The sequence below is a fragment of the Ursus arctos genome, unplaced genomic scaffold (assembly GCF_023065955.2).
Source record: "Ursus arctos isolate Adak ecotype North America unplaced genomic scaffold, UrsArc2.0 scaffold_27, whole genome shotgun sequence".
Classification (NCBI taxonomy): domain Eukaryota; kingdom Metazoa; phylum Chordata; class Mammalia; order Carnivora; family Ursidae; genus Ursus; species Ursus arctos.
The window spans coordinates 25,573,343-25,596,449 of NW_026622952.1; the positions used below are offsets into that span (position 1 = coordinate 25,573,343).

Here is a 23,107-nt window from a genome sequence, read left to right on the forward strand (position 1 = left end):
AGACAGTTACGTGGCACTTGGCCGAGTGTTGAAGTCCCTGGAAACGGGGACGAGGCAGAGTTTGTGGCACGTGCTACTTTTGAGGCATCATCCCCTTGAAAGAGGGAAAGGAGGCAGGCTAGAGAAAAGAGGAGGTAGAGAAAGCCATGGTCAACCCACCCAGAGCTCTGCAGAAAACAACGTGTCAGCGTGCTCCAGGCAGGGACCCAGCCCTGCGGTGAGGGAGTCCAACTGGAAGCTCACCTTATTACCTTCTTCCTCGGACCACCGCTGGTGCACCTGCCACAGATCTGTTCTCCAGTATTAGACAGTGAGATGGGGATGGGGGCACACGAGCATCTCTCACAGGAAGAAGCAGGAGGAAGGAGATGGGGCAGAGGGAGAAGGTGAACATAAGCCAGATGTAGACTGCTAACCCAGTGGGCACCTGTGATAATGGTCCCGCCCACCACCTCGCCCACCGGGACCAAGATGGTGGGCTGGGTGCGCCACCGTGCCCAGTCCCATATGCTGGACTTGGGACAAAACAAATCTCTAAAGACGAGCCCAACCCTGAAGAAGCTGAGATCTGGAATCTTTCTGCTGAACCCAGTCCCCCAACAGGGCCGCCAGAGTTCCCTTGGAAAGGGGATCTGGGCAGCCTATGTTCATGTCTGGGGTCTACTTGACTGGCACTTATCACACCCTTAAATGTGTCTGTTTGATTAAGTCATCTAATATGTCTTTTTAGCTCTAGAGGAAGTAATGCAGCAGCTTGCACGTAACAAAGTCTACGTGGGGTTAGCTTTTGCCGTGTACATAGTATGTACTAGGAGACTTTTATATCCATGATCTCTAATCCTCACTCAGTCCTAACTAGGCGAGGATTGGGAATCCCAAGGTTTTGCATGGCAAGGTCCTACGTCCTAATAACGAAGCCACTGGGTGGTAGAGCTGGTTTTGAGTTGAAGTGAGTCTGACTTCAAAACACATGTTCTTAACTGCTACATTGCCCTTGCCTCTTCTACGTAGAAGAACTCATCATATTTTCATTGTATGAATGACTGCAACATAGAAAAGATGCTGTTTTTATTCAAAACTGGTGGTGATATAAAATTATTTACTCTTAAAATCCTGTCAGTATGGTCCAAGAGTTTTCCAAATCCCCATCTGCATCTTAGAGTCTCTTCAAATTGAGCACATGTGGAAACATAGAGTTAAGATCGAAAGTATGGTAATGACCTACATCCATGACGTCTGAGATCTTGGGAGTGTGAGATATTGAAGTCAAATATAATGAGCATTATGTTGAGAAGAAACATATCTTTTCTATATTAAAGATCTTCTAATGAGTACCCAGTGACAAATAACTCACACCACAAGATACTTCATTTTGAATTATGCCAACCACCTCAAGTAAATAAGGAAAAACTTGACATATCTGACTATAAATTCAGCAAGAGCATATGTTTTCATTATATATGGTGAAAATATGTGAAAGGAAACAGCAGATATTTTTCCATACGAGTCAATCACTCAGACAAAATATTAGTTACTCTACTTCTGCAGAGAAATTATTTAACCAAGACAAAGTTGCTCACTTTCGGAGGCAGAAAGGACTTTTGAAAATTGAGGCTTATTGCATGGAGCACTGGGCGTTACATGCAAACAGTGAATCATGGAACACGGCATCAAATACTAAGGATGTCCTGTATGGTGACTAACCTACCATAATAAAATTAAAAAAAAAAAAAGAAGAAAGTTGAGGTTTAATTATTGAAACCACATAAGCAATTACAATTGAGATATGCCTATATTTTTTAAGTAACGTGTTACTTCATTAGATTTTATTTGAAGTGGTTTTATAGAATTTTTTACGAAAAAATGTAACATTCGAAAGTAGAGTTAATATGTTGAATTCCATATGCCCATTATTTAGATTAAATAATTATTAACGCATGCCCAATTTTATTTCATTTGCAACCCTATACATTTTTGCCTCCACCCCACCATAGATTACTCCCTGGAGTAAGTTTCAAACATTATATAATTTCATCTACAGGAAATTCAGTATGCACATTTAAAATATAAAAAAAATGTTAAAGACAAACACAAAAATATTATGCTGTCTGAATATAAAAGTATATCATTATCATTAAATATCCAATTGGTTTTCCAATATCTCTATTATATCATAACTCTCTAATGGTGGACTTACTTCTCTCTAGGGCAAAATCAGGTCTATGCATCGTGATCATTGATATTTCTCTTTTAATATATAGGTCAGTCACCTCCTTGGCACTTCAATTTTGGAAAATATATTTTAGTCTAGAATTTGTAGATCGGATTCCATTGGCACTACTGACCCTACCTCTCCATCTCATTATCTCCTCTAGAATGTTAGCTGAATCTGGAAGCCTGATGAATTTCCATTATTTTGGCATGAACACTTCATAGGTGGTAGGATCTCAGAGTCCTCATAATATCTGGTTGTCCTACTTTGAGTTTTATCAGTTATTTATATTACCTAGATCCCTTATTTCGAAACGCGTGGCAAAACAGCAATATTCTCATTTATAATTTGTTTTAAAAAGTTCTTAGCTGAATATTTCTCTAGAGAAACTTCTTCCCACCTTTAGCAAGTTGAATCATGCCCCCTCTGCTCAATGTGGATCCACGTCTTGACCCCTGAAACTATGAATATCACCTCATTGGAAAAAGAGACTTTGCAGATGAGCTTAAGTTAAGAATCTTGAGATGACATCATCTTGGATCATCTGAGTGAAACTTACATTCAATGACAAGTGACTTTCTAAGAGGCACACAGAGGAAACTCAGAGGGAGAAGGAGGGAAGGGCCACAGGAACACTGAGGCAGAGACTTGAGTGATGTGGCCATTCGCTGAGGGACACCTGGGGACATCCAGAAGCTGGAAGAGGCAAGGAAGGACCTTCTCCCTGTGGCTTCGGAGGGATCATGGCCCAGCCAACAGACACTTCGGGTTTGAACTTCCACCCTCTAGAACTATGAGACAATAAATTTATGTTGTTTGAAGCCACCCAGTTTGTGACACTTTGTTACAGCAGTCCTAGGACACTAATACCCCGTCATTTGGTTAAGCCGAGTCTCCATATATATCAGGAAATGAGGATAAACGTTTGATGTTCTTCTATGTAATATTTAAAAAATAACAGAAATTATAAATTAGGGTGCCTGGGTGGCTCCATTGGTTAAGCATCTGCCTTCGCCTCAGGTTATGATCTCAGGGTCATGGGATCGAGTCCGACATCGGGCTCCCTGATCCGCAGGGAGTCTGCTTCTCCCTCTTCCTTTGCCCCCCACCCCTCTTTCTGTCCCTCATGAATAAATAAATTAAATCTTTGAAAGAATAATTAGATTCCTAGTGTCATCTAGAGGTAAGAAATTGGAGTTTTCTTTCCTTTCTTTTTTTTGGGGGAATGAACTTAAGCCCATGATTTAAACATATTTAATGTGTGTCAATCCTTTGATGTTATGATCTTTATTGGTTCTCAAATCATTCCTTCTGCGATGACTGTGAGTCCCAGGTAATGACTTCTGAATCCTTTTGACAAGTCTCTGGTATCTTTGATAGCTTCCTTGCCTCCTGATAAGACGTTCTAGGCTCATCTTATGCAATGTCTCCCCCAGATGTGTAATCAACTATTTCTCCCCCAATATGTCTCAGCATTTAATGAATTACAAAATAACATGGCATATCTTTTGGGGATTCCAATCATCATTTCACTAATATCAACCTGGTGAAAATAAAACAATCTGTTAATTTTAAATACCAAGTCACTTTTAACCAACTTATATGCCCCCAATCTATGCATAGCCCATCTTTATCCTCGCCATTCTTGAATTCACCTCATCCTCACCATGATGTAGGATGAAGCGCTCAGCTGTGGGGTGAGGGAGTGGATTTCACATGCGAATTTGTAATAAAGATGAAAGTAGAACGTTGTACTAGATTGCGGTAGAGGCAACATAAAGACGATTGTGTTGACAAATCAGCATCATAAACAAAAGATATGAGAACACTATCAGTCTTTGAAACTAGACAAACTGAAATAAGACTGTATTAGAATTAAAGGCATGGGAATGACAAAAATCTAAAAGAACAAAGGAAGTTGTGAATGTCAAAGCGTGTGCGATACAGCTGAGGTGCTCTGTCACAGACGCCGTGGCCACACCAACTCACACCAATCTCTAAAGTGAACTCACCACGAGCTATGGTTATTTTTTAAATTATTGAGCAAACTACAGAATTTCCCAAATTCTTGTTTTTCCGTTAATGTCCCTTTTCCTCCCAGATCCATCTGGGATGCCATGTTACATCCGGTCTTCCTGTCTTCTTGGATGTTCTCTGGACGGGGTTTCTTGCTTCCTCTTCTAGTTCATGCCCTTGAGAGTTGTGAGGAGTACTGACTGGTCAGGTGTCTTTTAGAACCCCTCCATTTTGGGTTTGTCTGATTTTTTTTTTTTCATGATTAGACTGAAGTTGCTGGTTGGTTTTGGTTTTTTGTCAGAATTCCAGAGGTGAAATTCTCTTCTCATCCTGTCCCATCTGGATGCGGGAGAGTCACACGGTAGCTCCCCTGATGTTGACCTTCGCTGCTTGGCCTCAGTGGTGTCTGCCAGTTGCCCTCTCATGACTGTTCCTGGCAGACCAGCCGACCTTGAGGGTGGGCACAGTAGCTACACATACTATTTCAAATTATTCTGTGAGGCAGAGTTTATCTTTTCTCTTCCACGTATTGATGTATTTTTAATCATTGTGGATTCATGTCTATTTGGTTTTACGTTGGGCTTTAATAGAATATGACATTATTCTGCAAATAGTTCCATCCTTCCTCACTGGGAGGTCTCTCGGGTTGGCTCCTGTGTCCCTTTGACACATGTCCTTCCTCCCTTCTGTTTCTGGAACACCTCCGTATGTTCTGACACTGCAAGATGCTCCATGTTTATCTTTAATGTTCCCTATCCTAGTGCCTTTCTCAAGGAGGCCTGGCTCCCTCTTTGGTATTTGGACACCAGGATCTGGGAGTGGGGCATGGTCCTTCTTCCAGGCCCTCCTGCCTTAGGTCACGCAATGTATCCACAGTCTGCATGCATTCCACCCCATGTATACTCACATACCTACAATTATATATACATCTGTAATTTGTAATATATATAACTTATGTTCTCATGTGGACATTCCCCTATGTACACACATACATCTATGATTGTTTCTGTATCCATCCAGCCGTCTCTATGTGTGTCTGCTGAGCAGAAGTTTATACCCATGACTCTGACTCTGTTCTGGGACCTCAGGGTTGAGTTTTACCTCCTTCCCACTTATCTATAAACTCCCTCTCTGGCAGCGATGACAAACCTGGCTCCATCCTTTATTTTTTTGTTAAATCCCAGTAAATTGATAAAGAGGTAATGACTTTTTAAAATATGTGTGTGTTGGTTACATTATAATTTATTTAATGATTGTAAATTTATTTGTACTTTATAGGTATCTTTTTGAATCAATTTGAGTAATTATACTTTTCTAGAATATTGACAACCTTATGTATGTTTTCACATTTATTTGCAAACTTGTATATTATATATGTATATAAACAGAAATTGCAAAGACAATAGCCTATAAAATGTAATTATTCAGATTCAGTAACATATATAATCTCTAAATAAACTCATAATTTAATCACATATAAAGGGGGTTAAAACCTCAAACACCTACATTCACCTGTCACTGCCCAGAGTTTTATATGATGGGACAAAATTAGCATAGAATTAGCAGCTGAAACGATGCCCGCTTGTTAGCTCACGTTCTCTGGATCAGAAGCCTCTGGGGACTTCTGTGTGGAGAGCACCACAGGCCCAACTCAAGGTATGAACCTGGCTGGGCCCTTACCTGCAAGCTGTGGCAAAGGACCCATGTCCACGCTCCTTCTGACTGAAGGCAGAAGCCAATTCTGCTTGTGGGTCTGAGCTTCCCATTCCTTGCTGACTGCCAGCTGGGGCCACTCCGGGCTCCTGGGGGCAGCCCACCTTCCTTGTCACAGGCTTCCTCCATCATCAACCTAAAGGGCATGTCAAGCGTCGCACATACCTCAAGTCTTTCTTCAGCTTCCTCCATCAGCTTGAGGAAATGCCCTGTTTTTAAAGGGTTTCCCTGAACAGGTCGGGACCACTTGAGTAATCTCCATATATTAGGGCCAACCGATTCAGGCCTCTGATTATATCTTCAGAATCCCTTCAAGCACTTAGGATGATGTCTGATTGATAACCAGAGGGCAAGATTCCCTGTAAAAAGGAGAAGAGCAGAGACCACGAGGGACAGAGAGAGACCAGAGCATTTTTATGGTGTTGTTTTATGAGGTTTTTGTTTTTTCTTTAAACAGGCTGGTTTTCCAAATTTCAAGGGATAGATATAAAAAAAAAATAAAAGAGAAATCTTCTCTAACCATTTTTTGAGATAATTATAATCTCGATAGCAAAATAGGACAAGCACAAAAACAGTGAAGGAAATTAAAGGCAATTTCCGTTAAGGATGTATGCTCAAATAGAATATAAGTGACGTGAATTCAATAGTGGCTTAAAGATACACCCTAAACAAGTAGGGTTTATATCAAGGATGCAGGAATTATTCAACATCAGAGGACCTGCCAACATAATTCACCACATCATTTATTGAGTGATAATAGCCACATGATCATTTGTTTAAAAGCAAAAGAACATTCAATAATATCTAGTAGGCAGTCATGATAATAATAAGAAAATTCAGACTAAGAATGCAAAGGAACCCTTTCAACCTGATAGAGGAAATCAACAAAAATATTGAATTTAGGAAGGAACCAGGAGGTCACTTTCACTACACCTCTTCAGCATGGAATGAGAAGTCTTATTAGTGCATTAATGGGAGTGGGGAAGGGCTTAAGGCTTGGCAAGGAAAGGGCAATGTTACTATTATTTACAAAAATATATGATTGCATATACGGTAAGTATAAGAAGATCTCCATATAGGAAGATGTGTATATTCTGGTTCTGATGGTATATAATAGTCAATAGAGCTATGAATATATATTTCTCAGTGGATATACACGCTTAGTGTTTTCTTTTACATGGTACACGTTCAGCTAGGATAACTTTTAAGTAGGAGAAAGATACACTATCAGTGTGGGCAGGAGATAATGTATCCAAGGAACTATGAAGGTTGCTCATAGCTCTGAAAACTGACCAATACTTCCAAAAGCTGGAATCATAATTAGTGCCAGGGTCATGTGCAACAACCACGTAGAGAAAGGATCCAAAGGGACCCTACTAAACAGAATCACTTACCGGGATGCAAAGTCTTTATAAGATCCTACAAATTAAATCAAAATGCAAATACAGAATCGTGGACAGAATGGTTATTTATGGAGACACATGCTACTAGGCTGTGCTGGCTGGAGAGCCTAGGATAAGGCTCAGAACTGAGAGGGTGGAGAGGAGAAGCACGCACGCCCATCCTACTGGGGAACCAGAGGGCTCACAAAGCTTCCATTCCCACAGGGATCCACCCGATGGAGATAGGACCTCACCACTGTGAGAAGCTGCGAGTGGCGTCTGGTACCTCGAAATGACTCGCTGAACAAGGTGTTTGACAATATATGGGATGGCAGAGGAAGTGTCCTTCTGGAAGAGTTTACTTTGATGGTGGTAATTTGGTTCCTAGTCACGGGCGCTGCTTGGGCTTTGATGGTTCGGTAAGAGTACATTAAGCGAAGACACAGCATTTCACACCAACAATAACCACACTGAAAATATTACAGAAAAAAAATAGTCAATATTAGCAGCACAGTAATAAAAGCTCAGAAATAAATCAGATGGTGCTAAGACCTTTATGGAGAAAATTCTAAAAGCATATCCTAAGACGTATAAATCAATATTAATAAACGAAAAGATTCAAAACCAGTATGATAGACATCCTAACACAATTGTTGCATTAAATCAATCCAAATCCAATTTGCAATGAGAGGGTTTATGGACTTTGGGGAGTTTGTTCCAAAATACACATAGAAATCTGAAGAACCAAATAGAGCCAGGCAATTTCATAACAGCAGGGTACGTGTGGGAAGGTAGACTTACCAGGGGTCGAGTGTCATTATTTAGCTTTAAGCCATTGAAACAGTAACGTGGGCAGAGCAGCCCGGGTTCAGTCCTCCCTCTGCTACTTAACAGCCCTGGGACCTTTAGCTGTTGGGGCACAGTATCAAGCTGTCTGTGCCTCATTTTCCCATCGACCCGAGGGCATTCCAATGCGCTACAGCCCAGAGCACTGGGAGCTAACAGGAACTAATGAGCACACAGGCGCGTGGCTGGGACGTGTTACTGGTTTTATTACCTGTGTATAGGTTTGAAACAATGACTTAAGCTCCATAGACCTCAGTTTCCTCTTGGAACTGAATAACAATGCCATCATTAATCTATTCACTTTTTCCAGTTTTATTGAGAAATAATTGCCCTCCATCCCTGTATATGGTTAAGGCAGACAGCAAGAAGGTGGATGTCCATGCGTTGTGAAATGATGACCACACAAGCTTTAGTTAGTATCCATCATCTCATAGATATACAATAAAAAGAAGAGAACAAAATTTCTCCTTGGGATGAGAGCACTCGCAATCTATTACCTCGATACCCTTCCTAGGGGTCCCCCACCGGCGGCAGCTTCAGCCCCCTCTCCACGTGTCACCCCCCAGGACTTTATCTTGCAGCTTTTGATTGCTTTCCTGTACTGTCCCTCTTACAACCACAAATCTCCTGTCTTTTTCGATGAGTTTGGTGAGGGTTTTTTTTTTCTTTTTCTTTTTTATTTAAATTAGATTCCATATGTAAGTGAGGTTATACGGTATTTGTCTTTCTCTGACTTATTTCATTTAGCATAATGCTTTTTTTAAAGATTTCATTTATTTATTTGACAGAGAGAATGAGAACCCATGCACAGCAGGGGGAGCGGCAGAGAGAGAAGCAGGCTCCCTACTGAGCAGGGAGCCTGATGCAGGGCTTGGTCCCAGGACCCTGGGATCATGACCCAAGGGAAGGCAGATGCTTAACCAACTGAGCCATGGGCATCCCAATGCCTTTTTTTAAATTCCAAAAATGAAAGGACTGTACATACTCTGCGGAACTTAAATTCTCAAAAGAGGGCTCCTTCTTTCCTCTTGTTCTTTCTTCTATAAAATGGTATTAAGACCCCAAGTACAGTCATGCTGAATGTGCACTGAATTATGAGGTGTCGAATTCTCGTCTACTCTTCCAGAATGTTCCATATTGTTGGCTCGTGTATCGTCCTCAGCTCCTGGTTTCGACACATTCTCCAGTTGTCTCTTTTATAAGCACTGTCCCTTCACACAGAAACACCCTGTGAGTTTGCTCACATTGTAACAAAAGTAGAAGAACAACAAGTCAAAACCCAAATTTCAGTAACAGCGAAGTAAGCTTCTGGTAAAATATGTGTGAATCTATGCAAAATCCCGTACGAAGTGAGCATACGCACAAGGCACCAAAGTGGGGAACAAAACGGACTGTCTTACAGTCATAAATAGCTCAGGTATTATGCCAGGAAGGGGGCAAGGATTTTGGGACAAGGATTGTGACAATTTTAGTTGAGTGGGCTGTTCCTTGTTCAACTCGGGAGCACCATTTAGATTTGAAAATTTATTATAATAACTTTCCGGCAGTCACTGTAAGGTGTGTCAAGAAGTGGGGGCTCATTTTCTCTTTCACACAAAGGCCATATTTTATACTCACACCTGAAGACACAGAGAAAATACAGCATCACTGAGATGTCCTGCCCACACCCCGCCCTTGACCTCCCTTCTCATGCATGCATCAGACATTTGCAAACCCTTGGGGCTTAACCAGCCCCTGGGGACCGTCATTTGGTTCTGGACACCTGACAGTAAGTGTCACTTTCAAAAATGCTTCCCTAGAATTCCAGAATTAACACTTAGAGCTGTAGTCACTTTCTGAGAGGATGAACTGGTAAAAAGGACCTGAGGAAGGTGGGAGGACAGCTTTGTCCCCCATCCAAATCCCGAAAGCAGACAAAGGTGGTATCAAAGTTGAAGAGTAAGGAGATAGATGTGCAGAGAGTTACGGAGGCTTCGGGTTTCCTGGGTGTTAGGTCTCTGGGTTGTCACAGCACAATTACAGATCTTGAAGCGAGGTCTCCTTTTCCGGCTATGTCTGACGTAGATGTTGCTTGTTCTGTGACAGGGACACAGTTGGCAAACACTTCCTTCCTTTGCCCCCTGCACCCCGACCTCTCCACCTGACCCCCAGCCTGCCTTTCGCCCTGGGGTCACCAGGAGGGTTCTGTGCTTTGAAGGCAAAGACAGTAATTGGAGAGCAAAGAGCAAGATTTGAGAGAAATGGCTGACTCTGTATTACAAGTGACTGAGGGAATCAGACAGCTGCAAGGGGCCCAAACGGCAGACAAGGGACATGAGAGGGCGGGCAGATGCCGGCAGGTGTCTTTCTGTCTTCGGGGGAAACAGTGCAATATGGAGAAGAACTGTGATGGGAAGGACAGATCTGAGGAGGAAGAGTGACATCAAGAAGCTGTTTAGGGTGTCCCGCTGAACGAGATCTCGGCAGCCACTTACTCCTTGTCACCAACAGAACATAAATCAGCACTTGTGTCCGATGACAGCCCTCTTGGGCAGAGAAGGCAGAATGGAGGGAACCAAGGACGGCGCTCCTCGGGCAAGAGGAGTCTCAGCCGTGGCCTGAGCTCCAGGGTGGGCCGCGACTTTTATGGGAAAACAGCCTCCCCTCAGTGGGGTCTGTGGGTCTCTGACAAAGAGAGGGTCTCAAGTGGCTCAAGGACTTTTCAGTGTAACCTGTGCATGTTTAAGCTGCAGAGGAAGTGGCAAAAAGCAGACATGCTAGAAATGCTCCTGGTGGTGGAGGGACGCCCATGACCAAGGTGGGGTTCGATGCCAGAGCTGGGGAGGGCGGATCGGGAGGGGAGAAGGAGCAGGAGAGCCCAGGGCGGAGCCATCCTCCCTACGCTTCAGCTGACCTTTGAGCTTCTCCTAAGTCAGCTGGTGGTCAACGTAATCCTTATGCCAGACAGTCATGCGTAGGATGGCCCGGTCTGCTCCCTAATAACAAAGCTTAACATCCAAAAACATAGCTTAACCCTTACTTGGTTCTTATGATTTGCTAAACATCCCTCTCTGTATGTTACATCTATTAACTCACCCCATCCTCCTAAAAACAGTTGAGTTGAATATTACCCACATTTAATAGGAAGAGAACATGGAGACCCAGAAATATCGATGACTTTGCCCAAGAGCACAAAGCAGGAAGCCGGGAGAGCCTCAGAACACGGCACTCACTCTGCTCTAGAGAAGATGGCCATTCAGCACCACCGTCTCCTCAAGAGCCTCGGGAGACAGAAAATACGAAGGTCATAGCCTTGCTCAGTTTATTCACTCAGCATTAACTAAGTGCTTCTGATGTGTCATGCTTTCCCCCGGATTCACAGCATAGGACAAATGAACACTGCACAGACTTTGCCTTGATACAATGCATAACGATTAAGGACATAGCATAAATCTCTATATCCATCTTTCTAAAATGTACTGCATTCATTCCTTTCATTGACTTGGGAGGGGAAGCCGCCAACTGATCGAATCATGAGAGGCTAAAAACATACAACTTACATGAGAAGAAGAACTAGAAGGTTGGATGAAGTAACATCTGCTTTGGCAGCCAGTACTATTGCCTTAAAAGGGGGACTTAATCGTCATATGCATGTGGGGTTCACACGGGGCCATGGATCCAGGCTTCAGACAATCTGCAATTTCACCTGCATGGAACATAGTTTCAGATGGAAACAAGCACACACAGATTTCCCTGCATAGAACATTGTAGCTGACCAATCAGAGGATTATACTTCAACCGAAGCAGAAGATTAGGAAAGATCTTACTGATAGGGGGTCAAACAGATCATCGAAGGAAGAAGTATTCAATCTCATAGCATAATGGTTTAGTGCATTTGTCATGGGTAAACCCTCACAGCTGGGCAATGCAAGACTGTACAAAATGAGGTGGCAATCAGGTAATCAACACACTCGAGATTCAAACTGCTTTTCAAACTGCACATGATGACTCATCATGGGTTTCGAAATTAATTTAGTGGCTTGTGACTCTCATTGTAAGGTATGGCATGGACTAGACCACACCAGAACAGATCAGAGTACAGAGTAAACAGCAAAGATTGCTCTTGTTTTGAAATGTGTTTTTTTTAATCCTGTAAACCCCTATGTGTTTATGTACATGCTTTTATGAATGTTTATAATTTCTGTATTTCTATGCACACATATACATGTATAAGTATTTGGGGTCACAACTAAAAATATCCTTTATACTGAGAATCAATATTTTAAAAATCTGCTTTGCATTTTTTGGTGTTTGCACATTCTAAAGATACAGAATAGGGTAAGCATATCTTAGGTGATGAAAGTAAAATTCAGTACAATTTAGAGCAAATTGTGTGTGAATGTCTATCTGTCTTCTGGATTACTGCTGCTTTGCAATAAAGTGGAAAGAAAACAGATACACATCACCATAGATGATCTCGAAAGGTAATGCTGAGTGGAAGAAGCCAGACACAAAAGAAAACACACAGAATGATTGCATTTATATGAAATTCTAGAGAAGCAAATTCAGTGTGCAGTATCAGGAGGCGGGTCAGGGGGTCCCGAAGGGCTCAGAGAAAGAGGGATGAGGGTCGTCCTGGAGATGCTCTATTTCTTACTTGCACTGGGGGTGATAGGAATATGTTTGTTTGTTAAAAATTCATCCCACTCCACATGTGATTGTAAGTACACTCAATATATTTGTTAAAAATGGTTGCTAAGGAAAGTTTTGACACTTCAATGCATGCCTAATCAATTAACCGAAGTTTCTTTTTCTTTTTGGTTAAGCAACTCCTTGAGTAATCAGGCCAAAAAGCTGAAGCCCTTATGAGCGTGATTATTATTTTTTTATGGAACTTGTAACGTTTATAAGCTAATCAGACCCAACTCTGTCTGTTGGTTCAAAGTTGTCCTATGAGCCTCCTTCTGATTGTCACCCACTCTGAATGACTTCTGCTTGCAGACATTTCCCAGGGAGGCCTTGGCCCCATCCTGTGCCCCACGGGCTCCTCCAGGTGGAGCCCTGCCTGGAGCCTGTCAGACTGTCGCTCCCTCCATCACCACCACTGTGGGACACCACGAGTGCGTTCTGGAATCCGAGCTGCAGATCATTCTTGCCTCCTCTCCATGACCACGTGTTCTCTGTCTGGTTTGGTAATACTGTCTTGGCTCATTTACCTTCTCCACTTCTCTTTGCTCTCTGCTCCCCCTGGAAGGAGTCACTGATACTTAACTGATTTAACTAATCACATCAGTGAACCTGGTGATGCCTCCAGAGCCTACTGTGAACCTTTGCCCTCTTTCTCGATCACGCCAGGCCCCAGCAGACACTGCGCCGCCCACTCCACCCTTGCCTTGGCCGCCGAAGCCCATGCGCCCCTTCTCCTGTGCACCTGCATTCCGCTCCCAGCCCCATTTCCAGATCAACCTGAGCAAGGGAATGCCTTCTGCTTTCCCATTCTTCTCCAGGTGCTTCTGCATCAGCCTTCAAGTTCCATGCCCATGTTTCTGTTTTTCAAGTGCCAGGAACCACAAGGAACATACCAAAAGAATGGAAACACCACCAGAGTGGAGTCATCCACCAGCCATTCAGAGTTGAACAGCAGGGAGGGCGTTTTCTACAGCTGTGGGGATAGTTTCTTTTGAGAGACAGAAGTCTCCATGTCGGTTGCATGAACTTAATATATAATTTAACCTTGTCTCATGCTAATAATATCATTGCTTCTTATTACAATGGAATTAGATACATAAACATGGCATTAGATTTTTCATACATCGCAGTGCAATGAGGATTACTCCAGGAAAGACACCTTTGAGAGGCCCCGTCAGAATGAACGGTCCAAGGACAGCCACCAAACCACAGTCTCGTCTTGCACATCCGGTCCTGTTGCTCTTTGGTACCGAGAGATCCTTCTATCGGTTATTGACAAGGAGTAGGGTACGCAACCCCGGGGGGTTTTAACAGAGAAAAGTCCCAGTGAGTTTTCATGGTGCCCATCTAGTCTCTTTAACAAACACATGGGCTGAGGAGCACGTACCATCTGTCAGGCTCTGCTGTAACTGTGGATTTACACAAACGACCGCAATAGACTTTTCCACCACGCCTGTGAGGTAAGCACGACCGTTACCCCCATTCTACAAATGGGGGTGGTTGAGGGATTTGACCAAGGACGCACAGGTAGCAAGTGGCCGAACCAGCATCCCAACCGGTCTCTTGGCTAGAGATCCCCCGCCGGAGACACCAAACTCTGCATTTCTCTCATGGCATCGGCGAAAGAGCCACAGGAATGTGATATGTCAGCTTGTGTCATCAGGGAGCCCATGCTGCAGACTGAGCCAGAGCCACATGCAGCCTTTAAATGCGGGATAAGGTGTAGGATGTGTCCTTTCCTCATAACAAGGCAGGGGGTGATTAAGTGGCATGCTTTCAGGCTTCCCTTCCATGCCCCGGGACACACTGACCTGTCCCTGGTCAATTCCCTGATGATGCTTTTCATCACAGGCACCCACTCCGAGGCGAGTGGTGCCCCCCAACCCCTCCGGGATCAGAGTGGACCCAGCCCTCAGCAGCACCCACTTGGATGGAGACACCTATGCAGTAAAGCTGGAAGCCGCCGGGTTTTTATACAATGTTATTTCCAAATAATTTTTTTAAGAAAGTTACAACACAGTCTTTGTGCATTTTGGTCTTTGCTTCCCGATCATCTGACATTATCCTGCGACAGCTATATTTGCCATGACAAGCTCATAAAAAAGTCACACCACTTTGTTTATACGTTAGGGAGTCTTTTCTCTGGAAACTCCCCTTGCAGCCCACGCTGAGACGCTCAAAACGGCACACTTCTTAGTCACAGGGGAACGATATTTGTTAAAATTATATAACTTTAGTCATACTTTCCATACATTTAGAAAAAAATGTGGAATGCAATTTACCTACTTTTATGCAAAACTGTGATTAAGGGAGAGAGTTATTTACAGCCTCCGTGGCATTATTCATACCACTTTCTACAGAGTCAAAATTCTTTACTCTGTTCAGAATCGTCCTGTAAAAGTTTCAAGGCATCGTGTCTGGATGATAAGTTCTATGTTTGGTACTTGCATATCTACTTTATAGTCTGCGTGTGGTAATTGTAATAAGAAGAAATTAACTCAGAAAACCTTCTCTAATTCCACTTGCGAATGTGGGCTTTTTAGAAGTTTTTAAAAAGCATCCCACATTTCTAATCTATAGCAAGGACGCCCATGAAAGAGCTGCCTCTAGCTTCTTCTCATTCTAGTTCTTGAATGAGAAAATCAACAAAAGGATCGTCTGCTGACTTTTCTCAAGTGAAATCAACCACTCGATCCAGAGTTTCTTGAGTCTGGACAGCTGACAGTTTGTGTGGTAAGGTACCCGTGACTCGGATTTGATAACATTTCAGCCGGGTTTGTGGTGACGGTGGCACAGCCGTACCGTGAACATGGCTGCCTTAGGCAGAGAGCAAATTACGGAGTTCTTTACTTAGTATAACTGTTATTATTACGTGACAATATAAAGAACTGTGAATGCAAATTCCAGTGTCTCCCCCAACTCTGGATCAGTTTGTAGACACTACATTTTGAACTCTGAACTGACTCGAGGAATGAAATGAAAGATTGCTATGATGTGCTCTGGAAAGTTAAAGTGTCTTGTAATTATTTACTATCTTCCACCAAGGGCAAGTATAAAGTATTTTTTAAAAGCATGAGTATTTTGGCAAATTTCTGTGAGCGGAATATTTGTGCCCGATATGTCAGGAAAAGAAAACCCAATTTTAGCCGTATTTGACATCCTTGGCAAAGAACAGATGGTAAAATCACGATGTTGTCCCTAAGTGGCAATATGACGTTTTTGACTATCAAATCAATCACGATTTATATATGGTAGATTAATTATAGTTTATATTGCAATATTTTAGGTCATAAAACGTGTACATTTTGCTAAATTTTATAGGTCCCTATACGTGATGTTGGGCAAAGTTTAATAAACGAAATTAAATAGAGCAGATTTTTTTTTTAATAGAGCAGATCCCTAAGTGGCTCTGTATATACCAGAGAGACTGAGATCAACAAGGATCCGAAACAATGGATTTGCCAAGAACATCCTTCCAAGAGAACTACCAGATCTATAGGGCATACAAATGACCACAGGTGACAATGCAGGTAACAATGATCGTAGATACATCTCCACTCAACCCCCACAGTCCTCGCATGCCAAATGTGAATGGGAAAATCAATAAAGGTAGAAAACCTAGTACTGTTGGTTTACAAGGACTAAGAATTATTAAGCATTGTAAATGTCACTAATTTTGTTAAATACCAAATAGGAAAGGAAAGAATTGTCCGTTATCAAAAACCAATACGTTGATATTAATTGACTCCAGGTCATTCATCTATGTGCTCAGCCAATACAATTTCTCTTTGCTGCTTCACGAGAGTTGGGTTCAGTGTTGGGATACAACGATAAATAAGCCAAAAAGGTTCGTAATTATTTTGTTCTTTACGTACATTTGAATTATCACTGGAAATATGAATCCACATTCATCCTCTTGGCAGGAAGGCAATGCAAGGCTCTGAGCTGAGCCCTCTCACTGCTATGATAAAACATATCTTCTGTCTTGGAATCTTCTGTTTCTTTCCTCTTCCATGGGATCTCTGATGACACTGTTACCCTCGGCATCTCTGTCAGACCCTCGGCTTCCTCATTCATGAACATTGGTGAACTTCTGTGCTGTGGTTCTTGCTCACCTTTCCTCTCCTCTCTAAGCTGGATCCTTTCATGTAGCATAATAATTTTTCAACATTTCTATTCCAAGTATGTCTGTATAATCTTCGGAATTGTCTATTTTACAAAAATTCAGGATTTTATAACCAGAAGTTGCTTGCCATTATCAATCCGTTTTGTATAAAGGCCCAGATATTAAATAATTTAGGCTCTGTGGTTTGCATATTATTTCTTTTACATATCTTATCTCTTTAAATATGTGAAAGAAAGTTCAGCAGAAGGATCTGACTACAGTGGCCTGCAGGTGATATCTGGCCTGTGGGACAATATATGCCCACTTCTGATCTAGATCAACATTTTAAAATCAATATGAAGTTTCCAAGGGGAAGGTGATACAGAAAATATTGGGGCATAGATTTTTAGATTCTGAATCTTCATCTATACTCCTTCCTAATGTATTCTGACACCCACCAGAGTCTGGACATTTTCTACACTTATTACATTTCCAGAGAGTGCTAAAGATTCTCCATGTGTTTTCCTCATCCTGAGTGCACAGAAATTTCCAGCTTTCCTTCTTGCTAGGTTGGGATCATGAAACTAAGTGAATTCTGAGCAAAGAGATATAAGATAGAAGCACTTTCTGGACTTGGGCTTTATAAAAAAAAAAAAAGAAAATACATTCCTTAGTTTCTCTCATAAACGTTTTTGGAGACCTTAGAGACAAAGTGTTCAAGACACTAGGATGGAAAGTGGAAAGAACATGCATCTCACTAACCATGTAGATGACAATCATTCAGGAAGTATCTTACCTGAATATAACTTGTTATGAGATAATCCATTATTTACATCATTAACTCTGAGATTTCAAGGTCGTTTTGTTATAGCAACATTGCCTAACCCATCATGCATAAACCAATTATGAACCCCAGCCCATGATAATGGAACACCTGTCCATCTTTCCTTGGAAAAATGCCTCTTTCTCCACCTCAGTACAATTTATCGTGTGGAACATTCTGCTTGATGTGTCCAATCCAGTCCTCATGTGATGTACCCAGCCACCCAATAATATAGCTGTCAGCTTAACAATCATTCCATTTATCAAACTATCTAACTCTGATTGATGAATAATAGTGCTTATCTTTCACAGAAGACACGAACACTCTGGGCACCCACATCTTTGCCATCTTTTTTCCTTTTAATGAAAAACAGAATAGTTTCTATTTTCTAATTTCAGAAATAGCTACACTAAGAAATAAGGAGACTCTCCTTCTCCAAGAAGAATATGAATAGAAATATGGTGGGAGGCAGGGAGTGCACTAAAAAACAAATGTATAACAGAAAAAAAGGAGGAATTCCCCAGTGGTTTTTATGGAGAGGGAACTTAAAACAAGAGCAGTAAATTTCCAAGGTGGCTCCTAGGCCTCCTGGTAGAATGTTGACAAGGACACGAGCCAGAGGTGTCAGGGTCTCGAGACGCAATGACACTTCAAGATAAACGAACCAAAGAACACATGAATGAGAGACAGCATAGATGAAGTAATGACACCGTGAAACACATTATGTTCAAGCAAGAGAAATAAATAAAAACACATACCCAGACACATTAAAATTAAATGACACACAAACCTGGGTGGGAAGGAGGGTGTAAAGAAGTTATAAGATATGGGGGCGCCTGGGTGGCACAGCGGTTGGGCGTCTGCCTTCGGCTCAGGGCATGATCCCAGCGTTATGGGATCGAGCCCCACATCAGGCTCCTCCGCTGTGAGCCTGCTTCTTCCTCTCCCACTCTCCCTGCTTGTGTTCCCTCTCTCGCTGGCTGTCTCTATCTCTGTCGAATGAATAAATAAAATCTTAAAAAAAAGTTATAAGATGAACAGAAAAGAAGACAGAGTAACTGAAGAAGATATTAATTGACCAAAGTTTCACATTAACAATAGAGGAGTGAACGTATTGTAAGTCCTTTAACAATTTAGTGTATCTTCAGTATACTAGTAGAATGTAATTTCCAACCATAATCCAATATGTAATTATTCAAAACCCAAAAATAATACCAATATTTTCAGACAAAACTGAGGAAGACAATTTATAATTGCCAAAAGAACAATTTAAGAATGAAGTTGCATGAGAACTTGTTGCTTAGTAAGGGGCAAATGATTTTAAAATTATTAATTCATGAATAAATATATTAAATGTTAGGAAATACAAATAATTGTTCACTGCTTAAATAAACACAAATGTAAAGAGAACTATAATAAGAGTAAAAACAAGGAGACTTTTTTTTTTCAGTTAGTGCTATATAAATGTGCTTGTATGGGGGTGAAGAGAGTAAATATTTCTAAGGTCCTAGTACTCTTCTGGAGGGTCATAGAAAAAAGGATCAAATTTAGACTGCTGAGGACTCAATTGAACATCTAATGGTACCCAAGCTGATCTCCCTACTGACAACTATTCTGGAAAAAAAAATTAAATCTGTCTGAAGGAAAATTGTGACATTTAGCATGTTAGATAATAGAAAAATTGAAAGCTATCCTGAATTTGTACATTTAAAATTATGAAAGAAATAAAAGGAAGGATGGAAGAAATATGTAAAAAAGGGCATCTGGAAAGTCCTTGACAATGGAGATCTGTGGAGTCATGTTCTGGAAGCCCAAAGAGATGAGTTCAGTATTCAGGGCCATTTTGTCCCTAAGTCATATCATTTCAGACAGGTGGAACAGAGCGGCTGAGAGGATGTGCAGGCTGTTTGACAGATTCATAGAAATGGGAGAACAGAAACATGAGTTTGGAATCTGCCAAGCAGTTACTCGGGCTTCTTGTTGGGCTCCCAGAGGGTGGAACCCCAGAGCAGGGTGCATTGGACATCTACCTTCCCAGGGATGAAGCCCAGATCAGAATAAGTGTGATTCCTGGTTTGTTCATGCTGTTTGGGTATAGTTTATAACCTAGATTTTTGGCAGAAGAAAAGGTACATCTACTCTGGAAGCTATTGTATCTGTGGATTTCTGTCCTTCATCAAATTAAGGAAAATTTTGGCTATTTCTTCCAAAGACTTCTCCAATCCATTTTCTCTTCTGCCTAGTAATTCCATCTGGATGTATATTGAACCACTTCATATAAACCAACAGGTCCCCAGTGTTACATTTATATATATTTAAATCTTTATTTTTTTTCTACATTGAAAAATTGAAATGTAAAAAAATGTAAAAAAAATTTCAATGTAAAAAAAATTTTTTTTACATTGAAAAATTTCTATCTACCTATTTGATCTCTCTCAAGTTTATTTATTCTTGTCTCTGTCATCTCCCTTTTGCTACTAAGCCCACCTACTGTATATTTTTTAAAAAAAAAATTCAGATACTATGTGTTTTCAGTTCTATTACCCTGCTGAGATTTCTTACATATTCATTGAAAGCACATTCTGGTTTACTTCATTGAATATACATATAATAACCTCTTTAATATCCTTGTCTGCTAGCTTCAATACCTGGGTTATTTTGAGCTGAGTTTTGACACATTTTCTTTTCTACCGAAAATAGGCTATACTTTCCTAGTTCTTCATATGCCAGATAATTTTGGATTCTATCTCAGACATTGTGAATGGTAAATCATGAGGATCTTATCTCCTGTTATTTTTTTTTTCCTTATGCACACTGTCTTTTGTTTTAACAAGTAATGACCCTGGCTTGACTTGTGCTGTAAAGCTGGGTGGCAGCTCCAATCCCAATTTAGATCTTCTGTCTTTAGTTGGCCTGCTTTTGTCTCCTTCACATGTGCATTTTTCAGTGATCAGTCAGTGATAGGGGCATCCTCACTCTGTATCTTTCACTCATAGGACTTCAGCAGTCCCTCCAGCACCCACGGGTTCTCCAGCATCAGTTCTCCATTTCCCTAGACAGAAAGAGCACTGTACGTTTCCTACCAGTTCTCTCACCAACTCATAACAACAACTGAACTTAGCTCAGAGCTACATGGCCTTAAAAAGGAACGTATCTTCACCTCTCTCTTCTAAATATGCACTACCCATCCTTCCATCTGATTCTATTCATTGCCCTATACCCTCAGGTGGCTACTCATAATCGGTCCAGCTTTTGTCATTGATTTTATGAAGGAGTCAGTCTGGAAGGGTCTCACTCTAAGTAATGAAAGTCAGAAAAGCTCAATAATATGTCCAGCATTCCCAAGCTCTTCAACAGCAGACCGAAAATTAGAACCCGTTCTCTCTCTATCACCTCTTGCTTGTTTGGTCCCAGTATTAACTGTGTAAAACAGAAGAGACTCTTTTCATGGTTTAAGAATTTCTGTATAAATAACTTGGTTTAAGATGCATGCATGTTTGGTTTTTTTAAGTGGCATTACCCTTCCTTATACATGGTAGTTACAGAGGAGAAAGGGTAACTGCCCCTTTGTAAACTATAATGTTGCTAAGTAGGCAGTGGCTTCGTTCTTCATTTATTATAGTTTTTAAAAGTGCTTCTAAAGTTGCTGTAATATAGTAATGAAAGTGGGAGTGCAGAGACCAGGGGAAGAGGCTGGAGCAGCCATCAGCCCCTATAGAGCAGCCCTGCCTCTCAGTGAGGAATATGTTAATCCCTGCTGATTAGCTGGTAGACCCCGAAGTTAATTCTTTACAGATCTGGGTTGAGATCCAGTTTCTGAAGGCCTTAAACTAAGTGCAAAGTTGCCAGGGCTGGGTGGGTGGTTTAACATCAGGAATGTTGTCTCCTCCTTGGTTTGGGCCCTGACCAGAGTTCCAGATGACAAAAGGCCTTGGCATCCACAGGAGGAAGAAGGGTTCAGGAGGCAGATGACTAGTTATTCTCCCATATCGGCGATCCCTTCCTGGATGACCTCCTTCCCTGAAAGGTCATCCTTTACCTCCAATCCACCGGCCCCTTAGCACAGAAGCTCTCCAGCTGTTGACAACAGTCAAAGCAGACCTATGGGAAGAAACAGTTTCATGAAGCCCCTGGAGGGGGCTCACCTACCCTGGAGGAACTAGCCCAGAACACTGATACCAAACTAAGTTGTGACTGGGTGGCTACTGTGTTCTTGTGAGATACCGGTGTGCTACCCATGAGATATTACAGGTGAGCCGGCCCTACACTGCACACTGTGATGGCCAGCTAGAGCTGGTCCCTGGTCCCCATAAAGATGGCTTCATCTTTATGTCTCTGATGGAGCAGAGAAACACCAGTGAGGGCTGGGTCTACGGCCCATCCTCAAGCACCAGCTGCTCCGGATCCCCACCTCAAAACTACATTACCGAAGCTGACGAATGCAGCACCCGGATGGTTCATGGTTCTTACCTGATCTTAAACAGCATCTTCCAACGCTCTTTCATCTGGTGATGGCGTGTTGGGGACGTGGCAGTGTGAGAACCAGGGCCTGGGGAGACAGCTCCCCTGACGATCATCTGCCAGCCCACACAGCCTCCGAAGGTCTACAGCCAGTTCGTGTGTCGGCGTGGTGAGACGATGGTGCTCTGCTTGGGATCTGGTTTGATGCCAAGGCTGCCACAGGGGCACCGACCTGAGCATGCCTCCTAGCTTATGTCGGCCGAGTGGTGGTTTCTGAGATCATGGGAAGGACGTTCCAACCACCGTTGTTTGGATGCATACAAGCAAGGCTAGTGGTGAAGCCTTATTAGAGAGCAGCACCATTAATGACCACGACTGTTGATCCCCATCCCTGCGCTGCATTCGGACCACATACAGCATCTTGAAAGGTTTATAACAAGAAAATCAGGTGAAGATCCATGTAGAGCTGCTTATTTGAGTGGACAAAATGGGTTGCTGGGAACGCATTACCTGTGTGGATGCCTCTATCAGATTAGCTGCAGCCAGCCTGATTGTTGATACAACCTACAGGTAACCCTCTAAGCGGCTTCCCAGACCAATGTGGGAGCACGTTTCTACACCAGGCCAGGCTAACTGAGGACGTGAAGGACCAGACATAGCCCGTGGTCACTTGTCCATGTTGGTGAAAGTCAAGTTAGGATTTAAAAAACCCCAAGTGGAGAAAGCCAGCGATACCTTGTACTTAGGGTTGGTGTGGATTATATCCCCCGCACATACAGTGGACTTGCCTGACATTGTCTCTTTCAGTAATGATAAAACCACTTTGCATTCCAGGATCACGCTCCAGGTGATGACGATGCCGTTCCAGAAGCTTGTTGGGG

The 23,107-nt window shown here is 42.2% G+C and overlaps 1 pseudogene; it reads left to right on the plus strand.

The window, feature by feature from the left end:
* Window positions 1–435: 435 nt before the first annotated feature.
* Window positions 436–22,800, plus strand: LOC113262010 (ubiquitin-associated and SH3 domain-containing protein B-like; annotated as a pseudogene).
* The last annotated feature ends 307 nt before the right edge of the window (window positions 22,801–23,107 follow it).